Source organism: Epinephelus lanceolatus, chromosome 3 (genome assembly GCF_041903045.1).
Source record: "Epinephelus lanceolatus isolate andai-2023 chromosome 3, ASM4190304v1, whole genome shotgun sequence".
NCBI lineage: Eukaryota > Metazoa > Chordata > Actinopteri > Perciformes > Serranidae > Epinephelus > Epinephelus lanceolatus.
The window spans coordinates 563,440-579,555 of NC_135736.1; the positions used below are offsets into that span (position 1 = coordinate 563,440).

General features: G+C 40.3%; 1 protein-coding gene across 5 annotated transcripts in view; it reads left to right on the plus strand.

The window, feature by feature from the left end:
- Positions 1 to 16,116, plus strand: part of pcdh10a (protocadherin 10a) — an 82,169-nt gene that overhangs the window by 45,447 nt on the left and 20,606 nt on the right. The gene's annotated exons all lie outside the window — the stretch shown is intronic.

Genomic DNA, 16,116 nt, shown 5'->3' on the forward strand with positions numbered 1-16,116 from the left:
ACCTCAAGGCTGGATTACTATAACTCTCTATTATCAGGTAGCTCTAGTAAGTCCTTAAAAACTCTCCAGCTAATTCAGAATGCAGCAGCACGTGTACTAACAGGAACTAAGAAACAAGATCATATTTCTCCTGTTTTAGCTTCTCTGCACTGACTCCCTGTAAAATCCAGAATTGAATTTAAAATCCTACTGTTAACTTATAAAGCTCTAAATGGTCAAGCTCCGTCATATCTTAGAGAGCTCATAGTGCCATATTATCCCACCAGAACACTGCGCTCTGAGAACGTAGGGTTACTCGTGGTCCCTAAAGTCTCCAAAAGTAGATCAGGAGCCAGAGCCTTCAGCTATCAGGCTCGTTTCCTGTGGAATCATCTTCCTGTTACAGTCCGGGAGGCAGACACCGTCTCTGCATTTAAGACTAGACTTAAGACTTTCCTCTTTGATAAAGCTTATAGTTAGGGCCGGCTCAGGCTTGCCCTGTACCAGCCCCTAGTTAGGCTGACTTAGGCCTAGTCTGCCGGAGGACCCCCCTATAATACACCGGGCACCTTCTCTCCTTTTCTCTCTCGCTCTCTCACATATCCTGTTACTGTATCTTGCCAACTCGGCCATTCTGGATGTCACTAACTTGGCTTCTTTTCCGGAGCCTTTGTGCTCCACTGTCTCTCAGGTTAACTCATATCGCAGCGGTGCCTGGATAGCGTGACGTGTGTGGCTGTGCTGCTGCCGTGGTCCTGCCAGATGCCTCCTGCTGCTGCTGCCATCATTAGTCATTAGTCATACTTGTACTGTTATTATACACATATGATTATTATCACACATGTATACTGCCAGATACTAATATATACACTCAACATATTGTACCACAGTAGCCAGAACTATAACGATAATATTATTACTTTCATTAATGTTGCTGTAAGCTACTGCCATTACCATCTGTCCTGCATCTCTCTCTCTCTCTCTCTCTCTCTCTCTGTGTCTCTCTTTCTGTCTCATTGTGTCATACAGATTACTGTTAATTTATTATGCTGATCTGTTCTGTACGACATCTATTGCACGTCTGTCCATCCTGGAAGAGGGATCCCTCCTCAGTTGCTCTTCCTGAGGTTTCTACTGTTTTTTTTCCCCGTTAAAGGGTTTTTTTTGGGGAGTTTTTCCTTATCTGCTGTGAGGGTCCAAAGGACAGAGGGATGTTGTGTGCTGTAAAGCCCTGTGAGGCAAATTGTGATTTGTGATATTGGGCTTTATAAATAAAATTGATTGATTGATTGAAGGGACAAGGGATGCTTGAAAACTCACCAAACATGGCATACACATCACAGGTCGCAAGTCCTGTTGTCTAATGTAATTCTTGTGCTTTGATACACCAACAGCACCCCCTAGAACATTTCAATTAAGCAGCCCCTGAAGCTGGTTTGACCTGCATGTATGAAACTTGGTAGGCACCTGTAACACTCTATCACGTACAAAAAAGCCTCTTGGAGTCATGCTCCAAACCTTACAGGAAGTCGGCCATTTTGAATTTACATGTCCCACTTTTGTGCATTTTTGCCCATTTCCAGGGGTCCTAAATGAACGAACCAGTCCTACAGATTTTATCCAACGGAGTTCAAACCTTGGTCTATCCCACCCCAAGACCTTGACGATGAAAAGTTATTGGAAACTTGAGTTTTCGTCAATGCGTGTGACCGTGGGATGGCGTCAAAGTTAGGGGTCTCGCCACTAAACAGGAAGTCGTATATAACTCCAGCAAACATGGTCCAATCTTGCCCAAACTTCACAGGATTGATGACAGTCCCGCCCTGAACACATTATCATGACCATATTTCCCGATACTTATAGTACCATCTAGTGGCGACACGAAGTAGGTCTCATCAAACACTTATCTTTCAATTCATCTGAAAGTTACATGCTGTGGTGTATATTTGATGTATAAAAACATGATGTATAATTAGTGCGCTTTCCAACTCCCTCTAGTGGAAAGAGGAAGTGATACAAAATGTGAAATATGTCATTCCAGCACTGTATCAAGGATATGCCAAGTCACACGTGCATGCGATGTCTAACTTTAACAGAAATGATCCGACGCATCAGACGGTGTCCTGCCAGCCCCCCCAAGTTGCGTGAAGGTGCGAGGGCCCGTTCATCGCTGCTTGCAGCTTTAATTAGGGCCCGAGCAGGTCACAGACCTGCGAGGTCCCTATTATTTTTCAAATGATTATTAGGGCCCGAGTACCTAGCGGTGCGAGGACCCTATTGAAATGCAAGGATTTTTTATTAGGGCCCGAGCACCTAGCAGTGCGAGGACCCTATTGAAATGCAAGGATTTTTTATTATTATTATTATTCTTATTCTTCCTCCAAATGAATTGCCTTTTTGGGAGGCTTAACATACCCGAAAACTCATGAAACTTTGCACACATCTCAGAACTGGTGAAAAATTTGATATTTTAATGGTGTCGTGTGTGGGTTCCAAAAAATGGCTCAGTAGCGCCCCCTACAAAAGTTTTAGGAAAGAGCCCCTGAAGCTATTTTAACCTACATGTATGAAACTTGGCAGGCTTATGTAATGCTCCAGAACCTACAAAAAAGCCTCTTGGAGGCATGTTGTAAACCCAACAGGAAGTCGGCCATTTTGAATTTACTGTGTAATTTTGATGCATTTTTGGCCATTTCCAGGGGTCCTAAATGAACGAACTAGTCCTAGAGATTTCATCCGATCAACTTCAAACCTTGGTCAAAAAGTCATAAGACGTTGATGACGCTTTATTGTGGAAACTGTGAGTTTTTGTCGAAGGTCGTGGCCACGGCCTGGCGGCGAACTTTGATATTTCGCCATGATGATAAACGTTGCTGTAACTTTACTCCACGTGGGAATATCTTGCCAAAACTTCACATATATGATGACAGTCCAGCCCTGAATACATCTACAGAGGAATTTTGAATCACCGCCATAACGCCACCTACTGGCAACAGAAAGTTACTTTATACATTCTTTGATGTCCCTCTTCTAGCAGGTTAATCAGACCCACCTCAATCTTGCTGGTCTAAGTCCTTAGACCTTGATGATACTTAAAAATGAAGCTTTTGAGTTTTCATCAAATGCTGTCACCGTGGCGCCGCCTTGTTCGCCATCAAACACGATGTTGTTTTGAAGGGAAAAGGGATGCTTGAAAACTCACCAAACGTGGCATACACATCACAGGTTGCAAGTCCTATTGTCTGATGTGATTTTTGTGCTTTGATGCACCAAGATGGCTCAACAGCGCCCCCTAGAATATTTCAATTAAGCAGCCCCCAAAGCTGGTTTGACCTGCATGTATGAAACTCAGTATATGCCTGTAACATTCTATCACGTACAAAAAAGCCTCTTGGAGCCATCCTCCAAACCCAACAGGAAGTCCGCCATTTTGAATTTACTTGTGCCACTTTTGTACATTTTTGCCTATTTCCAGGGCTTGTAAATTAACGAACTTGTCCGACTGATTTAATGAGATTTCCTCCAAACATGGTTTATGTGAGCCTGACTACATTGTGACCAAAAGTTATTACAGGATCTGCCCAATGTTGAATGGCATGGCAGCTGTGGAGTGTTGAATCTTGAGGTCTCGCCATGAAAAACGAAAGTGTTCTAACTTTGGCATAAATGGTCCGATATCCACCAAACTTCATATGATTCATATCAGTCCTGCCCTCAGCATATTTCCATTACCTCATTTCCTGATAGTCATAGCGCCACCTAGTGTCGAAAGGAAGTACTTCTTTTCAGACACTTATCTTTAGATTAACCTGAAATTTCAATGCTGTGGTCTATATTTGATGTACACAAACATGACATATTAGTGTCTATGCGTGCTGCAGAGGGTTTAATTTTGATGTCTCACCATGAAACAGGAAATTGCTATAACTTTGGCGTAAATGGTCCGATGTCCACCAAACTTCAGATGATTCATATTAGTCCTGCCCTGAAAACATTTATATGACCATATTTCCTGATACTCATAGTGCCACCTAGTGGTGACAGGACATAGGTCTAATCAAACACTTATCTTTTGATTTATCTGAAAGTTAAATGCTGTGGTGTATATTTGATGTATAAAAACATGATGCATAATTAGTGCGCTCTCCATCCTCTTGTAGTGGAAAGAGGAAGTGACACAAAATGTGAAATATGTCATTCCAGCATTGTATCAAGGATATGCCAAGTCACTCCTGCATGTGATGTCTAACTTTGACTGAAATGAACTGAAGCATCAGAAGGCCTCCTGCCAGCCCCCCGAGTTGCGTGAAGGTGCGAGGGCCCATTCATTGCTGCTTGCAGCTTTAATTATTATTTATTCTTTCTCCTGTTGCCTCTTTGAGCCCAAATTCGACCCCTAAACATGCTCAAAAACTCAACAAAATTGGTACACTTGTCAGGACTGGTGGAAAAGTTGATAAAATGAAAAAATGAACCCCTGAAGTGCTAAAATGTGTTCTCTAGCGACATCTAGGCACACTGAAATGGCCGGTATGGCCCGTAGGAATGTCGTAGAAAGATCAAATCAAATCTGGCTCATTTGTCCCATCAAGACCTACAAATCACACTGTGACACCCCTGACCACCTAATAAACACCGTTTATCGTATTGGCTTCAAACATGCACACATGACAGGCCAACTCCTGCCGAACAGATCCTCTGAATGACTTTGTCATTACTCCAATGGTTTGGATTTTATTCCCTCTTAAAGGTGACGTGACACAAAACCTCCTGACAATCTATGTACCACCTAGACACACTAAAATGGCCGCTGTGGCTCATAGGATTGTCATAGAAAGATCAAACCATAACTGGCTTGTTCATCTCATCGAGTCCTATAAATCATGCCCTGACACCCATGACCTAAATCCAACAGGAAGTGAGCTAGTGCCTCCTCTGAAAGTAACATGAGTAAATTTGGAGATTTGGAGCTGTGAGCTAGACATCTTAAACTTGCAACCAAGATCGCATTTTTGACTCCACAAACATAAAACCTATATGTCTGCGTTTGGGACGAGTGTATCTCTCTGCTGTCTCTTCAAGACATTTTAAAGCCATCTCCATCTTTCTGGTCTCACACAGCTTGTCTCTCTCTCTGCTGTATGCAAGTCATTAATCGCCATGACAGCGCTTCACTCTGACACACACAGCCCTCTGTGTGTGTGCGTGACTCACAATCTTGAAAGGACAGCTTAAAGCAGCACAATCTTCATTTGAAACAGCATCTACACATATCAGTGTTTTCCATCTTCCACATACTACTACAGCCTTTATTACTGATAATACTGTTGTTACTTTTGTGATTATGACTGTTAAATACATATTGTAACGTACGTAATATAAAGTCCCTCTATTGCCAAAAATGACCTTGCGTACCCTTGACATTGCTTGTTTTCTTGACATTTCGAGTTTCGATTAATATTTCGCACTGTCTGCGTGAGTCCGAGGTCCTGCCATTGCTGCTTGCAGCTTTAAGGATAGAGAGAGGGAAAACAGGCAGAAAAGATCAAATGTGGGAGACAATTACAATAGACAGAGACACAGAGAAAGGGAAAGAGACACATAGGGACTAACTGAGACAGAGACAGGGAAACAGACAGATGGATGAGTGCAGGGAGGAACGATGTCAAGCCTGCAGCAGAGTGAATTCAAATATGGGGCTCATGTTTTCCCAGGATTTGTTTTTGTACTTTTCCCCTATCCCTGTAGCTGGATGTATGTCAGGCAGTGCAATTAGTCAAATCACACAGACGTGGGATTTCAGAAACACTCACAGATGTAATGAAAAAAAAAGAAAAAAGAAGTGCTGATTACATATTAGCAAGTAGATTGTGTCTGCGTTGTGAAACATCAGTTACATCTCCCTGTGTGTGTGTGTGTGTGTGTGTGTGTGTGTGTGTGTGTTGTGTGTGTGTGATCTTTCTGCCTGATGAGGTCACAATGAGAGATAGGGCTGCTGGCAGGGCCTGTCATTGCCAGTCACTGTTTTGGTTGTTGTTTTGCTTTCTGCCTGAGGAAGAAAAGGTGCTTCACGGGAATCAACAGCCACCGGGTGTCATGTGCGCATGGCCTGTCTGTCCGTTTACTTGTGTACATTTACATATTTACGTGTTAAGAGAGTATTTTTAAGCGTGTGTTGGCAAACATATGTGTTGATATCTCTGTGTCTTTTTGTTGTTGTTGTTGTTTTAAGAGTGAGCTGGCAGACAGAAATCTCTGAGTAGTTTGGAAGCTAGTGACAAGAGTTTCTGTAAGCCTGATATACAGTAAACAGTGACTGCTGCAGACTGTATTTACACATCATCTTCAGAGTTCAATTCGCCCTAATCCCTGTTTAATAATATACTGCTATATGAGAAATATGGAACAAACTAAGCTTTCTCTTAATTCCACATTAACTCTGTATCAGTGCACAGATGTGCTCTCTGCATCGTAGCATGTGTTTGGTTCTGCACCTGTACTTTCAGCTGCTTTGTTTGTACATTTTGAAGTATATGCATTGTGGCTACCAACTGCCTCATCTGCACAACAGCACAGAGATGATTGGAGGGCCTGAGGTCCACACCCTTGTCTGGGGATGAAATTAATTTGCCACTAAAATGCTAAAGGCTAAGTGTAAGGTAGGAATTAACAGAAATGCCATGATTTATATGCCCCAAGCCTTTAAAGACAGACTTGAATATACATTAGTTGCAGTGATGAATCAGAGGGTAAATGCAAGTTAACGTCACTCAGAATGTGAATTAGCAGTCACAGACAGTAGGTCTCCTGCACTGTTCTCTGTTTTCCACCTGATGACACTTTCTTTTCATGAGCACAGAGCTGCCACTGTCCTACAACCCGCACATGCTAGGTAGAGGTGGGGGAACGAATCGATTCTTAGATGCATTGCGATGCCCACATGGACAATTCTGCATTGACTCACAAATGTCAATAATCCATAATCTAAATGTTAAGTATAGCTGCTGCGCAGCAATGGTCGGGGCCGGGCAATTTTTGGCAAAATTAGGCAATTCTGAGCAACACACACACTAAATGTGGATGAGTGGCTGAAGTGATCAAACTCATAATATACAAAGGAAAGAAAAAACTCAAGAACAAGAAAGTAAGAATAACATTAACTGCTAGCAATTATCAATCAATCAATCAATTTTATTTATAAAGCCCAATATCACAAATCACAATTTGCCTCACAGGGTTTTACAGCATACGACATCCCTCTGTCCTTAGGACTCTCACAGCGGATAAGGAAAAACCCCAAAAACCCCCCAAAAAAACCCCTTTAACGGGGAAAAAAACGGTAGAAACCTCAGGAAGAGCAACTGAGGAGGGATCCCTCTTCCAGGACGGACAGACGTGCAATAGATGTCGTACAGAACAGATCAGCATAATAAATTAACAGTAATCCGTATGACACAATGAGACAGAGAGAGAGAGAGAAAGAGAGAGAGAGAGAGAGATGCAGGACAGACGGTAATGACAGTAGCTTACAACAACATTATTGAAAGTAATAATATTATAGTTATAGTTCTGGCTACTGTGGTACAATATGTTGAAAGTATGTATTAATATCTGGCAGTATACATGTGTGACAATAGTCATATGTGTATAATAACAGTAGAAGTATGACTAATGACTAATGATGGCAGCAGCACAACCACACACGTCACGCTGTCCAGGCACCGCTGCGATATGAGTTAATCTGAGAGACAGTGGAGCACAAAGGCTCCGGAGAAGAAGCCGAGTTAGTGACATCCAGAATGGCCGAGTTAGCAAGATGCAGTAACCCAGTGAGCAAAAAGTAGTCCAGATCATGTCTAAAAGACGTAATTTCGGGACATCCAGAAGACGTCTTCAGGGGAGCCAGAATGAAAGTTTTTTATACGTCTTTTCTGGATGTTGTTAGGACGTTTCCTTCTGGACGTCAGAAGATGTCTTCAGGGGAGCCAGAATGAAAGTTTTTATACGTCTTTTCTAGACGTTGTTAGGACGTTTCATTTCTGGACATCCAGATTACGTTTTCAGGAGAGCCCGATTTAAAGGTTTTTTTTAAGTCTTTTCTGGACGTTGTAAGACTGTTGTTCAAAGTACTTACTGCAGACATCATTTCTAGACATCCACAGGACGTCCAAAAGATATCCTGAGAAGATGCAAAAGACCAATTGTCATGACTGCTTTTATCATTTTTTCTGCGAGAAAAGAACCCTCAAAGATCTCTGGGGGTGCCCTGAACCCATTTTAGAACCACTACAGATTGACCATGAAGATAACCTTAAATGTAGTATGGACCTCAGTTTAGTCTGATGAAATTAGGTAGCAGGGGTGAACAGTAAAAGGAGTGCCTTCCAAGCTCTTGTGAAATGCACTGACTTCAACAACTAAATGACAATTCAGTAGATCAATAAATACAGACAGCTGTTCAATCATCCACAGCAAAACTGGGAACTGCCCATTGGTTCGACAGCCCATTGGTTCGACATCCCATTGTTCCGACCATATTAAACTCGTTGTTCCGAAGTCCGTTCCGAAATCATCATGATGCCCTGTGGTTAAGGTCTGGTTAGGTTTAGGCACAAAAACCACTTGGTTAGGGTCAGGAAAAGATCATGGTGTGGGTTAAAATGAAAAAGAAAGTGACAAACACATAAGCCGTGAGCCTGCTCTGCCTCAAGCCGGTCGCGGCACACCATACGCCCGCCGCGAGCTGTTCAGCACCGCGGACAGTCGGACTAATGGGATGTCGAACCAATGGGCTGTCGAACCAATGACATGGACCCGCAAAACTGACCACTCCAGAAAGCAATTACTTCAATCTCAGTGTATTAACATGAAAATTCTAAAATTGAACTTTAGCAAAGTGCTTGTATCTCACATTTTGTAAAATGTGACTGACTTAAACCAGGTTTGCCACTCTTTGTAATTTAACAGTTCAAGAAGAATTGTTTCAAAATTAAAGACCAATAATTTACACAGAAAATCGTTGTCGTCTTGGTAAATCTTGTTTAGTCACCACAAAATATTTGATGTCTCAATAAAAATGCCCAGTTGTCACCATAAAATCGTCTGTGCCTCGTTAGAAATATTGGTTTTTGTTGCCAAAAATCGTCTACATCTTGGTAGAAAAATATCCAGTTTTCTTGCCCCAAAATTGTTGAATCGTTCAAAGTTGACAGACCACACAAAGCTCAAAATCAAGGACCTTTTGGTAAATCCAAGCACTTTAAAGTTCTTCATTTCTATCTTTTTAATTCATGCACTTTCAAGTTCTTTCCAGACACATGGCAACCCTGTTTAACAGTGTGAAAGGTGAAAACACACAATATACAAGGGATCCACTGATATGGAAATTGTAGCCTATACAGATAACATTAAAATTGCGGTTATGGCCGATAAATATTTACCGATGTCAATATGATCTGTACAAAATCAAGTTTCACTGATAATTACATTTTGGACATATTGAAAACCACATGTAAACATTGAATTTGAAAAAGCAGTCTCTCTTTATTTCTATAACATTCCACCATAATTATAATAACAGTTTAACATATATATAATAACAATTTTGGAACAAGTATAAAACTTAACCACTAGGGTTGGGATCTGTATCCGGTTCTTTTTTGGAACCGGGTCCAAAGTTCTGGTTCCGGAACCGGTTCCATCACATTTGGAGTAACGGTTCTTGCAAACGGTTCCGAGATTGTAAAAAAAAAAAAAAAAAAAAAAAGAAAGTCACGTGCATTTCCATTAGAGTGCGGCACGGGCCATATATTTCTGTCCGAACCTGACCGAGCCCGACATTATTTAATGACTAAAGCACTGAGTTTGTGTCACACAGTTGTTATGGTTACAAGCTATTTAACAGGCCGGGCATGCGCCGTGGGTGCTCAGCGGCGTGTTTGAGATGGGAGCGGGCGGCGGGAGGTCTGAGGCTTCCAGCGAGGGGAGAAGGAGAAATATTACAAAATAAGATAAAATAGGAAAAACCTGTCTCCCTCTTTTATTTAATTTTCAGCATTTAATCCAGGCGGAGGCTGGCGGTGGGAGGTCCGAGGCTTCCAGCAAGGGGAGCGGTGTGTGTTCTTTTCAGGTGTTGTCACATAAATAACAGTGCCCAAGCATGAATGCATAGAAGTATTTTTTATTACATGGCTGTGGTTAATTTGAGGTAATAGTTTTACTGTAGAAATCAGAGAATCACTTTTTGTTGTTATATATTCTCAGGGAGATGATACAAGCTCTAAATCTGAAATACACACCACACACAAATGTGTATTTTCATCTAATTGTACTTTACAACAGTTAGAATAAAGTTTTTTGTATTTGTATGATTGCATTTGTGTTTATTATATACTTGTTTAAGTATAGCAAGTATAATGAATATAATGTAGGAATCTGTAAGAGGAATCGGTAAGGAATCGGACCGTTAAGAAGGAATCGGAATTGTTAAAATCCTAACGAGTCCCAACCCTATTAACCACCAAGTCTTTTGAGGAAAAAAGTGCTGGTAAAAAAAGTCAAAAAACAACAAAGACAAATTTTCCCACATTTAAACACCCTTTCAGAGACATTCAAAAAATTAATAATCCTGGGAGACTGGGCAAAACTCAAGAGAATGAGCAGAAATACAAACCTCATAAATCTATTTCTCCGGGATTTTGGCACTTCAGGCATACTGTGGTTGATATCTGAAAATGCTGAAGGACATCACTGGGAACCGGGTTGTAATTTAAAGAGGTATCCCCAACTACAAGTATCAGACAAAAAAGAAAAAAAAAATTAACCCAACAAAACAAGATTCTTCAAAATAACAGCCTTTGAATCCCATACTACGAAGTCATCTATTCTGATCTCAAAACATTGTTGAATTTCACTCAGATGACAGGTTTGCATCCCTGCATCTGTACATTTCTGCTTAATTGAGCTTACATTCTGGTGAAAGTTGCAAAGTGATTAGCACGTATGACTTATTTATGATGAATTTTGTTTTTTGATTTTTTAAAACTCCCAATGCTTTCTGATGCAACCACCAAAACTATAAGCCCATAATGCCAGCCAAAGATGTTTGGCATAGGACTGGAACTAAGTGCAAAGTTAATTTATTTCCATGCAAGGGAAGGCAGATTACCCTGGAATTATAACAATGTTAGGGTTATATGCAATAGAGCCTCTGTACCGCTCTGAGCTCAGGTCTTAATTATTCTTAGTGCCACACACATAGGAAGTCAGTAGGCATATACTGAGCCTACCATGATCATTCTGCTCCAAAGTCCAAACATCTGTCTTGAGACACATTACAAGTAAAATGTATGAATAATTACCTGTCGAGAACTTTGTGCGTGCAGTCTTTAACGTCTTTCCCACCCACTCTTGACAGTTGACAAACCTGTAAATACAAGCATTTTTATTTTTGTATTTTTACTAAAACATTGCAGTCCTCTGCTGTGAACACATAATGAGCTGCGGAGGTAGTAGAACCACACACACACACACACACACAGAGGAGAGACGTAGAGATGCTGGTACATGTCTGTTTAAACGGGAGTTTAGCCGACTTTGTTGCATTCAACACCAGAGTTGAAAGCGCCAGAGTCAGAAACGGGGCTGTTCAGTTTGTCTCTGTAACGTTACAGCAGGCACTGATGTCTATCTGTAAAGGCTTTAAGTGTGAAACATCATTTTAGATGTTGATAGCATAATACAATGTACATCATTGTGATAAAAAGTGAAAAAAATAATGAAATAATAATAAAAATAATAAATAAAGTATATGTATTCTTGTAGATATGCATTTTACCACAAGTGATAAGGTGCTGGAAAAATTTGAAAATGACCCTTAAAAGTGCTCTAACAGTGCTTGAATTTGACCATGAAAAATGTGTACAAACCCTGAATTGCACAAAGGTCTAGAGGATACAGACGTCTATTGTAGATATAATAGCCGTAACATATCCTTTATTTTATTTTGAAATGTGTCATTTATGATAAATGGATATGTGAACCAGAATATTTATGGTTTAAAGAGAGAATTAACATTCTATTCAGTTTCATGAAGAAATTACAGCCTTGGAAATATCTTACCAAGGTATCAAAATGGCCCTGATCTTGCAGAGAAGCCTCCTTCCTCCTTCTCCTTTCCCTGAGCCATTATTCTCATTATGGATGTACCTTTAACGCAACACGCCATTTTCAGAACTGTTACTTTGCTACATGCCAAAGTAACCTAATGATATTGCTGCAAAAACTCCAAATCTTACTAAGAATGTCCTATTTCTAGTAAAAAAAAGTCTTATTTCCAGTCAAAATATCTCATAACACTTAAAATAAGACACAATCACCTAAAAAGTAATATGTTTTTAGACATTTTTCAGTAGTTTCAAGAATATTTTCACTTGTTCCATCAGCAACAACATATCCAATAAGCAAAAACTTGTAATAAGTTAAAAAAAAAAAAAAAAAAAATCTGCTGATGGCACAAGTAAAAATTCACTTGAAACTAGTGAAAAATGTCTAAAAACCAAGTTACTTGTTAGGTGATTGTGTCTTATTTTAAGTGTTATGAGATATTTTTTACTAGAAATAAGACATCTATTCTTGGTAAGGTTTGGAGTTTTTGCAGTGAAATAATCATAGAAAGAAAATTGTTTAATTTCATTTTCTTTGCAACACAAATAGCCCCAAAAGTAAACAGACAGTAACTTAATTTAGTCCTGGTAAAATAAACAAATGTATTGTAAATGAGTAGGATTTCTGTGAGGGTAAAAATAAAACAGTGAATCATTTACAAATGATTGATAGATGAACAGATCAGTTAGTTTTTCACCTGTTTTATCCTCCCTATAGTCCCAGATTAAACACATTCAAATGATGAAACCTGTCTCTTAAAAAGCACATCTCTGATCTCTGACACTAACCCATCATCCAGCAGAAACACGTCAGCTATCATGTGGTTGCAAACACGGAGAAAAGTGATCATTTCCTCCCTCAGTTCACAGTGAGAGGAAGGGTAGGTAGTTTTACAGTCAATGATGAACAGTGGATGTTGTCTGATAAACTAACATTAGTATTTTAGTTTGAAGGATTTATTGTTAAAAAAAATGTCCGTTATTTGCGCGACTTTTTTCTTCAGGTTTTCCATTTTAAAACAGAACTTATTGGCGGGCCGGTTCGACTTGATTGGCGGGCCAGATCTGGCCCTCGGGCTGCCAGTTGAATAGCCCTGGTTTACATTGTTTACATGTCTAGAATCAAATTTCTGGTTTAAACTGCAAATAGGGATTAGGAATGATGATGCCACTGTAGGCCTCATCCTTGAAACTATAAAATCCAAACTATAGCCAAATTAGCATATGGCGAGTCTGTGGTAATACAGCTGTTGTTCTTACTATAAGGCTGATATTACATTAACTGGTGTGATGAATAACATCACAGATAAACTGTTGAATACGCACATAGCAACTGACACAGTGAAAGGGTGCAAACACATCCTTCTTTACACAGGTTTACGAGGGCTGCTTCCAGAGTCTCCTAATTGCATCCGTGTTTCCTTTCCTTGCCTCCTTTCCTTGCGTCTAAGTTAAGTCCCTCCCACCGAGGAGAAACGCTAGGAAACCAGCGAGAGAGGAGCTGAGGAAACATGATTTAAGAGACATGAGACATCCTCTCCTCTGCGGCGTCATGTGGCGCGACGTCCGCTTCTGTTGAGCGCAGCAGAGCTGGAGCTGTCAATCACCTTTAACAGCTGGAGCGACTTTTGAAGGAGTTCAGATTTGCACACATTTGCAATGTTCTAGTACTAATAAAAAGGTGCACAGTTATCACTGTCAGAGCAGCTGTTTCCTCGTTGCAGCCTGTTACCTGTTTATTATCCAAGACTAAAAAGAGAGATTGAGTTGGCTGAATACCTTACAACTCCTAAGACCAAAGAAAAAACAAAATACAGTTTGGGAACATAATCTTAGGAAAAAAGACATTAAAAAACATGGCTAGACCACCCAGAAACTGTTAGCACTGTGATGTCTAAGAAATACAGATTGAAATGTACTTCATGTCATGTCCAAAAAATGACAAGATAAGGGAAACATAACCTTACATTAGCAGAAATCCTCCCACATTTAAAAATCATTTCAGAAACACCTTATAATTCTGGAAGAGGCTGGCCACAACTTTGGAAATACTCAGTTAAAACCAGCTAGACTCACTAAAATGAGAATAGTTAGTACACCTTAAAGTTCTGTCCACCATGGGTGAGCTGCTACTACATTCTGAGCTTACCTCCACTTTAATAAGCAGGTTTAACACAACAGAAACTGACACCTTTGATTTTCGCCAAACGGCAACAAGTTTGTAGGTTTGCTAAACAGTTGGAAATAACTTTAGGTGAGACATTTAAATTCTCTTGTTTTTTTATACTTACTCCCTTCTGGAATGGGGAACTTCTCTGTAGTATGTAAAGACCTTTTCTTTGGAGGATCTAAGTGAACAGAAATAAAGTGGGGTGTAGCCAACAGATGGAATTGGAATGTATGTACAAAAACCAGAAACAACAGGCCCTTTTCACAAGAGTCATTTTGACACACAAATCAGCCAACACTTTGCAGGGCTGGATTGGAGATGCATTCACATTTGAAAAGCCCGCATTTTTGTAGGGAAGGAGAAGCGCATCTACTTTAAAAGAAGTGCTGTCAATCAAATAAATAAATGAATAAATAAAATAATTTATCACACAATTTGATTAATGGTCTTTTTGGAATAAAGGCAAAAACAGGTATATTTTCTGCTTGTAAATGTTGTCAGTCAAGAGCAATTGTACTAGTGTCTAGTTTCTGATATGAAACTAATAGATATACTTACGGTTGGTTGACCCTCCCCGTTCATGGGACCTTGGTGTACCTGAGGAAATCAAACCAGAGATGTCAGTCAGTGCAGATACTAAGTGATATGAATACTTCAGTGTTCAGTGAATGGCAATACTCACGACTGGTTGACCTGTCCCGGTCCACGGACCTCGATGAACCTGAGCAATCCAAAAAATAAACATCAGTTAGTCTGTCGTAAACATTACTGCCAGTGTAACACTGCTAGGGCTACGCTTGCAATTTGAAATAGAAAATTAGTAGAAACACTTACGGTTGATTGACCTTCCCCGGACTTGGGACCTTGGTCAACCTGCACAGCTCAAACCAGAGACATCAGTCAAAAATGAAAGATGCTAAGTGATCTGAATGCTTTGGCAATCGGTGACCTAAAATACTAACATTTAGTTGACCTGTCCCGGTCAGTCATAAACATTAGTGCTAGCGCAACACTGGTATGGCTCCACTTGAAATAAGGCAATTAATAGAAATACTTACGGTTGGTTGAACCTCCCTGGCCATGTGACCTTGGTGTACCTGAGCAAGTCAAACCAGAGATGCCAGTCATTCGGGACAGATACTAAGTGATATGAATGCTTAAATGTTCAGTTAATTGCAATACTCACAACTGGTTGACTTGTCGTGGGCCACAGACCTCGATGAACCTGAGCAATCCAAAAAAGAAACATAAATGACAGATACTAAGTGATTTGAATGCTTTGGTATTCTGTTACTGGAGATACTCACGACTAGTTGACCTGTCCTGGTCCACAGACCTCGATGAACCTAAGCAATCCAAAAAAGAAAAATCAGTCAGTCATAAACATTAGGGCTAGTGCAACACTGGTATGGCTCCACTTGCTGATTTAAAAAAGCAATTAATAGAAATACTTATGGTTGGTTGAACCTCCCTGGCCATGGGACCTTGGTGTACCTGAGCAAGTTAAACCAGAGATGTCAGTCAGTCAGAGCAGATACTTAGTGATCTGAGTGCGTTGGTATTCTGTAACTGGAGATACTCATGTCTAGTTGACCTGTCCCGGTCCACAGACTTCGATGAACCTAAGCAATCCAAAAAAGAAACATCACTCAGTCATAAACATTAGTCAGGGCCTGAATCTCACTGCAGGATAGCAGGTACTGTGCATAATTTCAACAATTTCCACAAATCCAGCACTTATTATGCGGGAAATTCTCGCACACATTTACATTGATGTCTGTTGTTGTTGTCCACAGCTTGTTT